At 43.7% G+C, this 13,506-nt stretch overlaps 1 protein-coding gene across 3 annotated transcripts in view; it reads right to left on the bottom strand.

The window, feature by feature from the left end:
- Nucleotides 1–13,506, bottom strand: part of DPP6 (dipeptidyl peptidase like 6) — a 513,612-nt gene that overhangs the window by 446,409 nt on the left and 53,697 nt on the right. Inside the window, exon 1 of one of the 3 annotated variants that reach the window (XR_014556580.1) lies at nucleotides 8,798–9,083. The exons of the other annotated variants lie outside the window; for them this stretch is intronic. The gene's annotated coding sequence lies outside the window, so the exon portion shown is untranslated. Of the gene's footprint in view, nucleotides 1–8,797; nucleotides 9,084–13,506 lie in introns of those variants that run through there. 3 annotated transcript variants of the gene reach the window in all.

Below are 13,506 nucleotides of genomic sequence, written 5' to 3'. Positions count from 1 at the left end.
TTTCCACACTGATGCATTACCCAACTGAATATTGGAATCATGTCAAAGGGGGGGGGGGATGTCCTCATTTCCACAGCCTGTGCAAACATATGTACATCTCAAAATGCCACAAATACCACAGTGGGCAGGCCTCTTGTGCAGTTTTCGGATGTTATCGCCCACGTGTTCTTTTGCATAGCTGAAACAATTAGTGTAATTGCAAGGAACTGTTCTCATACGAGCTATTTGGGTGGGAAGAAAGTGGCCAATATGCTAAGCTCAAACCTACCTAATGTAATTCCATGGAACAGCCAAACACGATGCAGAGTGCAAAAGGAGCAAAGGGGAAGCAATAAGAGATGTTACAAAAAGCAAGTGTACAACTAGCAAATGTACAACCAGCAGAGTCACAGTGTACAAGTATTTCCAAGAAGTCTTAACTAGTGAGATATGTTGGGGGGGTGTCATATGAGAAATGCACCTCTCAGTCATCAAATAATCCCAAAAATATTTTGCAATGATTGTATTCAGTTTATATCCAACATACGATGATTGTATCTAGTGTTTTCTAAGAAATGTAAGTGTAAGGTGTAAGAAATGCATACTGTCATGTCTGACTCAGTGCTATTTTTCTAGAAAAAGAGGTGCCGGAACTCACCACAAACACCTCTCTTGTTCTCTTATAATGGCAATGGCACCCACAATGAGAGGTGCTGGAACTGAGATCCTGTGAGTTCTGGTTGAAACAAAGCCCTGGCTTACTATATGACTTGTCTTAATTCTGGAATTTGTGGAGTCCTATTAAAGGTAACAGGGCACAGCTAATCGATTTTTTGGTGTTCTGTTGTAAGATTCCATGTGATTAGGAAATAGAATGGGATGGGGTAATGTTTCTTCATGCACAATGAAAGAAAAACCAACCCCATATTTTCCCCGCTATTCAATCATCATTAGCCATTAAAGCCACAAGATAATGAATTCAAACATTTTATACAATCTTTGGAGAATAATGGAACTTAAAAAAAATAGGCCATTATAAAGATTATTTATATGTTCTCACAGGTCATAAACACAGAATCAACGACATTATTCAGTGTGTAATCTAGATGGAATCTGAGCCCGGTATCAACAATACAATCAAGACCTGAAGCCATCATTATGTAGTCACATAGCCTTTGCCATTAATCCCCGAGTCTCCTACAAAAAATGTTGCCTGTACCCAGAGGGCAACTCTGGTGCTGTTTTCTTGATACTGGAATCAAAACAGACAAACAACAATACATACATACATGCATACATACATACATACATACATACATAGACTTGCAAGGAAAAGAATGGAAATAATGACTTAACAAAATTCAGGATTTGGCAAAAAATAACAGCTTATCTGAGAATGAGAATTATAAGTGAATATGTAAATCAGTTCTGGGTATCCTGGTTGCCCTTTATACAATAATGTTAAGAAAACAATTACCTCCCACAAAAGAAAATTCAAGTAGGTTTTGAATTCAAGTAGATTGGAACCTAGTGGAAATTAGCATGGGGCTGTTAATCCAAGATAACCAATTATACAGCTAGAATTCCTAAACTACCATCACTAAGATATGGCTTGAGTTGATCAGTTTGCATTACTTTTATCATAATGCAATGTTTATTTAAGTGCTGGCATCCTAAAATAAAATGATAGGACCTTGTGAAAAGGACTTAATATTTACATTACATAAGGCAAGGTAGTAAGGAGGGGGAAAGGCTCCCAAATTAAGCTAAAAGAAGACTAATGACCCATCATATTCGTGCACAGCTCTCTTAAATTCTACAGGATTTCTGCCCATTTAATATTTATTTAGCAACCGCAATAGGAGATGCAACCGTAAGCTGGACAGAAGCCCTAGAAAAGGAGAACTCACAAGAACTAGAATGCTGTCCCTATTTGCACCTTACAGTTAACCAAAATAGTAAGATTCAGGAACCAAAGAACCAGTACAGTTTTGTGTGTAACCAGAAGTAGGAGTGATGGAATAGCTACACCAAATTTTTTACTTGAAAGCACTGGGAATGAATGCACTCTCTGTAGTAACTGCCATTCTACCAGCTCACAGTTTGGAGAGATGCCTTTAACTGAAAGAGAGACAAGCCATTAGGCTAAATTCTGACCTCAATTAAGTCTGTTTCACTTCAGTAAAAGTATTCCCTCTTTGGGTGCCAAATTCATAACTCATTACAAGTAGATACAACTGCATAAATTCCAGTGCAATTGTGCCTTTTTGGAAGTGTGGCTCATTGATTTGCAAAAATGTCAGAAAGGATAGTATTTGGTCACGTAGGGTTTATTGCCATCGTAATACTCATCTCACCACACAAATCGTAACTGGCTCCTCCTTGTGTGCATGTGTGCAAGAGAATATGTATGCAACTGGAGGTGTCCATTGTCAACATGAAGGCCTTCCAGTTATCAAGCACAAAAAACTGCCTACTAAAGGTGGCCTGAGAGGTAGTTAAGCCCCTAGTGAAAGCAGCTAGTAAGGGCACCAAGTGAGTAAAGCAAATATTGAATGAAACGGGTTTAATCCTGATGGAAGCAATTATTATACTCTACAACCCAACAGCTTTCCTGAATTAAATTTACCCACAGTCAAATTAAAGGAAGATGATCACATTGACAAAAAAGAGTATCTAAAATGCAAAAGCTGAACAGGGAGCATTTAAGTTATACCAAAAGGACCGTCTGAAGTGGAGGAACATCGGCAACAGTTTTAAATGTTTGAAAAAATATGAAAATGAAGTAAGTGAGCAATTGTTCACGAGTTCTCCCGAGATTAGTAGTTATATGTTACAGTGATATTCAGCAAGAAATCAACTCAGGGAAGTTAGGAAACTGAACATTAAATCTCAGGGAAATCATCCTTACCTTAGGCAAGAGGTGGGCACAAGATGTTCTGCAGATGTTGCTGCACTACGGCTCTAAGTAACCATCTTGGGCCATGCTGACTGGGGAGGATGACAGCTGAAGCCCAGCAACATCTGGTGGGCATCGTGTTGGGCACCTCTGGCAGTAGTGAAGCTTCAATGGAGACGACGGCATGGAAAACACCCCAGCCCAAAACTATAAGCCAGGGGTGGGGAGCCTCTGGCCCACCATATGTTGCTTGATTACAGCTCCCATCATCCCTCACCATTCACAATGCTGCCTGGGGCTGATGGGAGTTGGAGCCCAACGACATCAGGAGGGACATAGGTTCTATGTGTACAGGGGGGAAACCAAAATCCTCACACCCCAATAATTTCCCACAACATCAAGGATCCAAGTACAAGCTCCTCTTGTTCTTGATCACTCTGATTTAAACAAAGAAAAAGTCAGTAATACTCTATGTAAATGTATTCAGTAGCCATCTATTATTATTATTATTTTTACAAGTATTTGTTTCCTCATTGCTAACAATTCCATGGATTGAACTATGAGCATAACTATAGAGATAGGAAGGAACCACCCCCTAATCTAGGAACTGAGGTTAGATGAACGTAAGTACACAAGAGGAGCTGGCTGGATCAGACCAATGGCCCATCTAGTCCCACATCCTGTTCTCACAACAGCCACCCAGATGCCTCTAGGCAACACATAAGGAGGCGCCAAGCACAAGAGCACTCTCTACCCCTACCCCTATAGTGTTCGGCAACTAGTATTCAGAAGCATTACTGCCTCTGAACATGGGGAAAGAGCATAGCCATTGTGGCTAGTGGCAGCTTTATATCTGCCTCCCTGCATTTCTCAAAATCCACAGTTGCCAGACCCATTAAGAGTATAAATGAAAACCAGCAAAAGTATTGTTAGCCCAGAAATGGAAGCAAGAAGAAATTCTCATGAAAGAAGAATGGCAGATGAAAATAATGGACTATGCAGAATTGGACAAAATGACAGGAAGGATTCGAAACCTGCGGGAACGGAGATTTACAGAAGACTGGAAGAAGTATACGAACTGTTTGAAAAGCAATTGTAATCATCAAATTACGCTAGTAGGATTACAAGAAGTTTTGTAGGGAGAAATATATGAAGTGCTACAAAATAGATAAAGAACAGAGATATTGGTTATGAGTTTTAAATGTAACAGGGAAAATAAGAAATGTATACTAAGAGATTAGATTGGAAAAATTTTAGACGGAACTGATGGAAGTCAAAATATTGAATAAGATGTAAAAAAATATGTTTAACTACTGTTGAAATGGTATGTTAAAAAAAACTAATAAAAATTTGTGTAAAAAAGAGTAAAAATGAAAACAGTGACAGTGGCCACTGTTGCCTAGCACAACCGATTAAAGGAAACACATATGCTTAATCGAGAGCAATCAAACACTTCTTAAATTTCACTACTCAAATCACTTCGGCATGTCTGGGATCTCTTGCTGTAGGGTGGAGTGAAGCTTCTGCATTTTCCTTTCTTTTAGGGCGAGTTTTTTATGCACATAATTCTCCCACCCAACAGTTGGGCTACGTACTCAAAACACATTTGCGTGTCATTGCACACCTCAGGACTGTTGGATGTATGTCCTTCATGGGAGGTTTTTAAAACAGAAGTTGAATGGCCATCTGGTCAGTGATTCTTTAGCTGTGATTCCTGCATTGAAGGGGGTTGGCCCTTGGGGTCCTTTCCAACCATACCATTCTATGGTTTTACTATTTCCAAGTTGCCCATCTGTCTGTCTACACCAGTGGGCGGTGAATGGGCACAGACTTCATACATATGGTTACATTTTCAAATTGAATAAAAAGTGTTTTGGCAGAAGGGGGAACATATCAAAACACAGTATTTCTCAAGGAACTGCAGGATATGTGTGGATTGTGTACACTGTTTCACAAACCAGACGTGGGAGTGCACTGAATGCAGAATAAACAGGAGTGTGTACACAGCCTTGGTCCCAAGTAGCACCAATGGCAGTTCGATCCTATAAACACACACAGAGAGAAGTAAGAGTCCATGTCCACTCAGGAGTAAGCTAGATTGAGTTCAATTAGACTTAGTCCCAGGCATGTGGTGTATCAGGTTGCAACCAGAGCTATGCAACAGAATAGTCTCTACCACAACACAGCAATTATGGAGCTATTTATGTTCTCCATTTGAAGCATATGCAAATTTATTTTAAAAAATAAGTGATTATATGGAAGCAAACCTATGCCACTTACCAAAGCATTCAACTGAAATAATGAACTGACATACTCAGAGTGCCTGGGAGCTTTGCCTCCTTCATGATATTCCCTTTGCTAGTTTGATGAATGAGGAATGCAATAGAGTAAAAATAGAAGCTTTTCCAGGCTGCACAATATGTGTGTGAGGGGGGAGGGGGAACCAAAAATAAATGCAACTTTTATCCGTGTGTCACAAGGTCTAGTTTTTACAAAAGCTGGTTTAATTAAAAAACTTAAGACATCAAAAAGGTGTAGGGGCACTGAAATATAGTTACAGAGTTTTCATAACAAGACAACAAGGCTGAGTTACAGAGTTTTCACAGGCTGTCTTTCACACATGAATGAAATAGTTCAATTTAACAAGAACCTTTCAATGAGAGAAAGAGATCAATAAATACTCAGCAAGTTGTCAGGAAACTTACAATCAAATTGCTCATAGGAATACCGCCCGAAAGCTGTTTGATTACTTTCCACAATCAAGCAGGTAGCAGTGTGTTTATGAACGAAAGACGGACACACACTTTAGAATTTGGAGGGACCCCACCCCCACCCCTGAGAAAAGCAGTTCATCACCTGCCACCAAACATTGCACAGAGTAACTGGAGCATTGCTGATAGACCAAATCTCTGCTGTAATTTTGCCTATCAACTTTTTTCAAGATAAATGTACTATGACATACGTCTATAAGAAAAATCCTGGAAGGGCACAATGGTTAGCGAGTGTGCTGTTGTTGTTGTTTTACAAAAGGAAGAAGAAAGTTTTGTTAAGTGGGTAACAGGAATGAGAAAAGTTCAGAATGGAGCAGAACGGAAACACAATGGCCCAGGGCATGTGTTGGATACCTTTGGCCTACAGACCAAATTTGATGTCTCTCCCCAGGACTCACCTCTTGCCAGGTCTCCTTACTGGCTCTGTCTCACCCTCCTCAAGTGCCTTTCCCTAACTGGAACATGGCCTTGAACATCCGCTGCTTCCCTGGATGCGGAAATTGCTTGTGTGTGCTTGTGGGGGGGGGGGGGGACATAGAAGTGTATAGCTTTGCCATGGCTGAAATGTAGGCTACTGTACAAAGTAAGAGACACATCTATTGCTCTGCCCACTTTGGGGTCTAGTGCCACTGGCATGTGTCCCTTTGAAGGTTGCCCAGCATTCAATGTGGCCCTTAGACTGGAAAGAAAGGCTCTCTCCTCCTAGTCTAGCCACTTTGGAAATGTCAACATTAACAAAGAATAGATTCCATGGCAAAATGCCCTTTCAAAATTAAACCAGCAGCACAGTACCTTGAAAACATCATTGAGCAGAGCTATTATGTCTTATGTTTTCCAACTGTCCATTAGTAGTGCTCAAATGCATTAGGACAGATGACACGTGTTGCTACAAACCAGATTACAGGTTGCAATGGCCAAACACCAACTCCCCTTACAACCAATACAATACTTACTAACGAAGACAAAGCGTAACAGACAAATCAGGGATAATATTTAAAGCTAAGTGTCAGTACTCCAGACCTGTGACTCAACAATTTTGGCTGAACAGATCTCCACTAAAGTCGAGACATCTGCACGCACTCAGAACAGCCCCACAAGACTTCAGAACAGACAACTGTGGAATTAATGGAGTCTGTGGATCGCAGCCAGTTTTAGCACTGATTTCAATGAAAGAAATTGATCTGGTAGTGCTTACCTCTTGCTCTACAGCTATGTTCCTAGTTCGTTCACTATGTGACCTAGAATTAAGTGTGTTGATCTGTTCCACTCTAGCACCTAGCAGAACTTATGGCAACTAACAGGGAAAGAGGAAACCCCTGCCAGAAATAATACAGATCAGTTTCTTTAGCAGGAGCAGGGAAACCTACTCCTTCCCTTTAAAGAGATCATTAAAACGTAATGAGCAATAGGTTTCTCTTTATTAATACTGCAACATTGTACATGCAAATCAGGCTAAGGCTGCAGCATAATCAGCTGGGAAGCATGTCTAGCTGTTCTTTTAGTCACAGCCAAGTCAAAAGAAGCTATAGTGACCTTTAGAGAGGGAAAGGATAGGTGGGAGAAATCCTAAGCAGAAGAACCTCTGTTTCAAGCATTTTGCGATGGATTGACAATAGAGATGGCAACAGTCATGTTTAATGCAATGTTCCATTTTGAAAACTGATTCCATAACTTCCTGTTCAGTCCCCTTCGTTGGATTCACAGGTCACATAGTACTGCACCTTCCTGTTGAAAGAAAGGGGGGTAGGCAGCGAGCACGATTGTGCTAGAAAGAGCATTGCCTTTCAACAACAAAAAGAAGAGGATCGTGAGTCACCAACAGGGGCTTCAGTGAAAGGACGCAAAGTACTTGAAGTGCTGTATTTAAGTACCACAGAAGAGACAGAGGCCGACCTCCAAGCACACACGCACACCTTTCACTTAAGCATTAGCCATTTCCTAAGTAATGAGCGTGCAAGATAGTTTACCGAAAAAAGCAGCTACTAACAGGTAATTTGTAAGTGTTTATATAAAAATAGTTGCTTTTTTATTAAGTTAAAAGAAGAAACATATCACCTTTGAAGACATCACGTGCCACCAAACAAACCAGACAGCCACAAGGGCACACACTCTCACAAAAATCCCATCAGCACACCCACAGCCAGTACAGCCCATAAAGCACCCCCCCCCCCGCAACGAACCACTAAACAAACCAAACCCTCCCTCGATTGAAGGAAGGCAAAACAAACGCGTTTCCATCAGCGCCAAGATGGCATCCGGCGCTTCCCCAGGAGAACTCAGCAAATTTTATTGCTAAAAAAAAGTACCCGACCAAGAATAAATAGATGGGAGAGAGGGGGATTGGGAAGGAAGGAAGGAAGGAAGGAAGGAAGGAAGGAAGGAAGGAAGGAAGGAAGGAAGGGAGAATTGTTGCTTAAAATAAAGGAAGAAAACGGGAGGTGGGGAGGAAGACCCCCCCCACACACACACACACTCTGGTGCTCAAGTTGTCAAAGTTGTCAACGAGGCGCTGCTGATGATCTTGGTTTCAATTCCCCCAAAATTCAACACCTCCAGACATCTTGCAATCCCCGGGGAAGAGTTCGGCGCTGCCACCTGAGACCAGGCACTGAACCTTTCGCTTTGCACCTTCCGCCAAGTCCGAGTGAGAGAGAGGGGGGGGGAAAACAGGAACAGCCAGAGCGCTTATCAAACTGGAAACAATGGACTGGGAGGAGGAGTAAGCAGGTGGGGGCGAGGAAGAAGCAAGATCTTTCAAATCCTGAGGTTCAAGTTCAACCTCCGCGCACTCTGCTTCTCCCATATTCCCCGTTACGATAGCTAGACAGAATATTTATATATTCCATCAATCTTCATATAAATATAGAGAGAGAATGGGTTTCCAAGCCAACAATAGAAGCATCTACACAGACAAAGATCATCGCCATCCGGTTTGGGGGGGGGATCCACCTTAGGCAGACCCATCTAGTATTTAAGGAGGTGGGCTCCAAATGCAAAAGGCGTGGGGGAGATCCTGTGGACTGCCCAGATTACGCTTCCCCTAAGAAGCAGCACTGCATATATATATATATAGTATCAAACAAACGCCGAGAAAAGACGCCCCGGAGTTACTGAGGCGCAGGCGGCGGCGGGAGTCGTCGTCACTTACCATCATGTTGCCTTGCATTTTAGCGGTTTTAATCATTGCTTTCTCCTTCATTTTGCCTTTGGATGGGGAGACGGTGCTGATGGAAAGCGCGTGCCTGCCAGTCTCCTTACAATACAGGCTTACTACTTAATAATCCATCGGCTTGGTCACTTTAGTCAGGAAGCTCGGCTTTTTACACTTGCGAGGAGATGTTTATTCGTGGGGAGGGGGAAGGAAACGGGAGCGGGGAGGAGGGAAAAGAGTTCTGATTTCCAACCCCTTTCCCCCCCTCATTTAAGCTCAACGCCCTTAAAAAAAAAAAAACAAAAAAAAAACATTCACATGGGATTTTTTTTTTTTTTTGGTGGGGTTGTAGTGGTACCCGCCGTCCTCATCATTCTTCCGCTCTCCCCATTCCCCTTGCAACAAAGACTCCAGAAATATTTAAGGGGAAGAAAAAGAGGGAGATGCCCAGCTTTGAATCACGTCCTGCGAGAACTCTGAGTAAACATTGGCGGGGGGGGGGGGAGAAGGAGAGAGAGGAAGCTCGTCCCCTATCGCACACTCGCCGCCACATCACAAACACACACCGCTGTCGCGAGGAAGGAAAGCGTCGCTGTCGTGATAATATGGTGAGGCTTGCCTCGGTGCACGTGCCAAACGCTTTCTTCTCTTTCTCTCTCACAGACCACAGACACCGGCAGAAAGAAGAGAGAGCCGCTGCTTTTTATTTATTTTTTAATCAAGGTTAAGCAGATTTTCGGATGGAAAGAATAAAAAGGGTGATGTATGTATGGGTTGACTCTTCTCCAAACGCATTTATATTTATGCATTTGCACCCTGAGGAGTGTCATGCCAGGGAAGAGGATACAAACCCCCTTTTTTCTGCACATGAAGCTGACACTAGGACACTAGGTGCAGGAGCGCCCCCCTCCATCGCGGTTTTCCTCCTCTGTCTTCCCTGGCCGCCCTGATCGGCCTGGGAGCGAACAGCCAGGAGCAAGCGGGGCCACGTCTGCTGCAAGCGAGGAGAGAGGGAAGGACTGGTATCAATAACGTTGTTGTTGCAGGTTACTATGGGACACCCGCTACGTTTCCATGGTTGCACTCGTTTGGGTCTGCATCTGAATCAGCTGCTGCTGTCCCCACCGCCCGGGAGGGAAAGAGGCGTGGCACTTTCCCCGCAGCACCCTTCCCGAGGTGCCCGTGCGCCGCCAGCCCTCCCTACAAACTCCCAGGGTAAGATGCTGTTCCAGTTCCTCCTGAGCCACATCTTTGCTACGCTGCCTCTCCGCCCCACTCTGCTCTCCCGCAGCATCCCTGTCTGATTGCTCCCTTCATTCTAATAAGAATTAGTTCGGATCCCTTTGGAGCTGCTTGCCACGCCCACTTCCAGGATCCCTCTTTGTTGTTGCATTTCCGGGACACACACCTACACACACACACACACGGTGCTCACCGGCCTTTCCCAGCTGCTCCGGAGACACACCCTAAACCCTGTCTCTAGACCCACTTCACCTTTGCGCGCGCGCGCAAACACACACACACGATGCTGCTACAGCATGCACCGTTCAGTCTTCCCTCCCCGTCTTCCCAGGATGCCCTGCTGCTTCTGTAATCCCTTCCATTCATCAATCACCGCCGTGGTGGGGGTGTCTTGCGGTCGCTCTTTGCGTTCTTCCATACCCCCCCCCCCAAGCTAGGAAGTCATCGATAGGGCTGGAAAACGCGCGTATCGCTTTGCTCCTGCCCTTATTCCTCCCCTGCCCACACTCTCTGAGCGTCCAGCCATTCAAAAGCGCGCTCTGTTCTCCTTAAAAACAAAGCGGGGTTCATTTGATAGTCTAGTCACGCCAATAGCTAGAAAATGCTGCGAGGAGAAGACGTTTCGACTGCAGTTTTCTTTTCCCCTTCAGGCGCCGCCAGCAAATGGGAGGACACGCGACTTACAGCTCCCCTGTTGCAGCGCGCACGCACACAATTCACTTACCCTTGAAAGAGTATTTGGGTCCTTTAGCTGTTCGGCATGTAACTGAGCCAAGAAGGTAGGAAAACAAGCGGATGATTTGCAAGAGATAATTGCGGCACCACACTTAGCCCCGCAGAGGAGGGCTTTAGTTTATTTTTAAAACTATATTCTCTGCTAGAAGCTTAGGGAAGAAAGGTTGCCCGAGAGTTTAAAATCATAACACACTTGGGAAGTTTTATGGTATTAACATTTTTTCACAAAAAAGCTTGCAAACTTGTCACCTAAATCAGAGATGGGAAACCTCTAGACTAGTCCTCAGTTGGACTCAAGTCCAGTCAAAACATGACTCCTATTCCCATTAGCCACAGCCAGCACAGCTAATGGTCACGCATGATGGGAGTTTTTATCTACAAAAGCTGAAGGGCCACAGGTCCCCCGGCCTAAAGCTAAGTTTTCAGTCAACCTTCCAGATGAAAAAACCACCTGATCATCTTTAACAGTAAAACCACTTCCCAACCTTCACAAAATCCTGAGCTGCAGCAATCAAGTGGTCCTACTGAAATCAGAAAATTTGCGGGGTGGGGGGTTGAATCAACAGAGTAACCAAAGTGCCTTTATGACCCAAATCTCTGTGCATAAAACCACAGCAAATGGTCTGCCCTTCTGATGTGATAAAACATATGAACTTATCACTTAGAAGATGAATGTTCTCTCTTTTTCACTTCCTTATTAAAGTTAGCAATGTCCAGTGGCGCAGCGTGGGGGGTGCAGGGGGGGCCGGCCGCACCGGGCGCAACATCTGAGGGTTAGGGTTAGGGGGTGCAAATCCAAGGGTTAGGGGGCGCAAATTACTTGCCTTGCCCCGGGTGCTGACAACCCACGCTATGCCACTGGCAATGTCACATGAGAGTTCATGACAACGCTATACATTGGCTTAAGAGCCTTGTAGACCAACTCCCTCCAAGAAGAGCCAAACTCAGATGAACTTTGTTGAAACCAATCAACATGAAACTACAATACAGTAATTTTGATTCACAATCTTCTTTTGAAAGTGGAAGAGAGTTTTTCTTCTTCTCTCACAATTCCCCAGTGGAGTCATCCAATGAAGTTTTTGGCGGACCATTCAGGACAGACAAAAAGAAGCACTTCTTCACACGGCACGTGGTTAAATTATGGAATTCAGTACTAAAATATGTGGTGTGGCCACTAGAGCTGGGAGGTATCTGGTTTTCAACATCACAGTATATCACCAGCTAAATATCACAACATCTCGATATATCACAATATATATCTGCAGTGACGAAGGGTCTTGCTGGGCCTCCCCACAGCAGCAGAGGGTCCTGCCACACCTCATTAATAAATAATAATTTTATTATTTATACCCCGCCCATCTGGCTGGGTTTCCCCAGCCACTCTGGTGATAGAGGGTGCACCAAACTTACCCACAGCAGCAGAGGGCTTTGACAAGGAGAAAGGCCTTAAAATGCAAGGAAAGTAGTAGTTTTAATAAAAAATATTAAATAAACTTCCATATATTATATCTAATATATTTTCAACTAATTTATGAGTAGTTTAAGTGATTTACAAGTCAAGTTGCATCTTCTTCTGAGCTCTAAGTGGAATCTATACATGCATAAGCCCCACTGAGTTCAACTAAACTTACTTCTACTTTCTTGAGTGCCCACTGGAAGGACAGATCGTGAAGCTGAGGCTCCAATACTTTGGCCACCTCATGAGAAGAGAAGACTCCCTGGAAAAGACCCTGATGTTGGGAAAGATGGAGGGCACAAGGAGAAGGGGATGACAGAGGACGAGATGGTTGGACAGTGTTCTAGAAGCTACCAGCATGAGTTTGACCAAACTGAGGGAGGCAGTGGAAGACAGGAGTGCCTGGCGTGCTCTGGTCCATGGGGTCACGAAGAGACGGACATGACTAAACGACTAAACAACAACAACTTTCCTGGGAGTAAGCCTCATTGAATTCAATAGGGCTTGCTTGTGAGTAGACACACATTTCCTTGCACTGCTTACCGAAAAACACCCTCACCATCATTCTCACATAGTACCTAACCTCCCATTTCAGCATAAGGCAGGCAGATAAATCGTCTCCCCTCCATCCCCTCCCCAGAAGGGCTCCCCCAGAAGTCCCCATACCACCAGTCTCTCCTGCGTCTCCTTTAATTTTTTTTTTAAAAAATCCTTCCTTTTTAATATGAGGTCCAGCACAGAGGGCCTTCTGGTGGTTCCCTCACTGCGAGAAGCCAAGTTACAGGGAACCAGGCAGAGGGCCTTCTCGGTAGTGGCACCCACCCTGTGGACATCCCACCGGATGTCAAAGAGAACAACAACTACCAGACTTTTAGAAGACATCTGAAGGCAGCCCTGTTTAGGGAAGCTTTTAATCTTTGATGCATTACTGTATTTTAATATTTTGTTGGAAGCCGCCCAGAGTGGCTGCGGAAGCCCAGCCAAATGGGCGGGGTATAAATAATAATAATAATTATTATTATTATTATTATTATTATTATTATTATTATTATTATTATGGAAGCAACATAAACACCACATTGCCTCTTTGTCTATCCTCCTGGAATGTTAGCAGGCTCTGCATAATTAGCTGAGCTCTTAAGTGAAAAGATACTGGTGAAGCCGAAAGAGTTTGCTGGTTTATGTGAAGACTTACTGTCATTTTTCATGGGTTAGGAGGGAGAAAGGAGAGAGCAAACAAAGCTTAGAGACACCCCCTGGGAAGCTATTAAGT

Source organism: Podarcis gaigeae (assembly GCF_964106915.1).
Source record: "Podarcis gaigeae genome assembly, chromosome: 12".
Lineage (NCBI taxonomy): Eukaryota > Metazoa > Chordata > Lepidosauria > Squamata > Lacertidae > Podarcis > Podarcis gaigeae.
The sequence above is the reverse complement of the archived record's forward strand: the minus strand, read 5'-3'. Positions and strand labels throughout refer to the sequence as shown.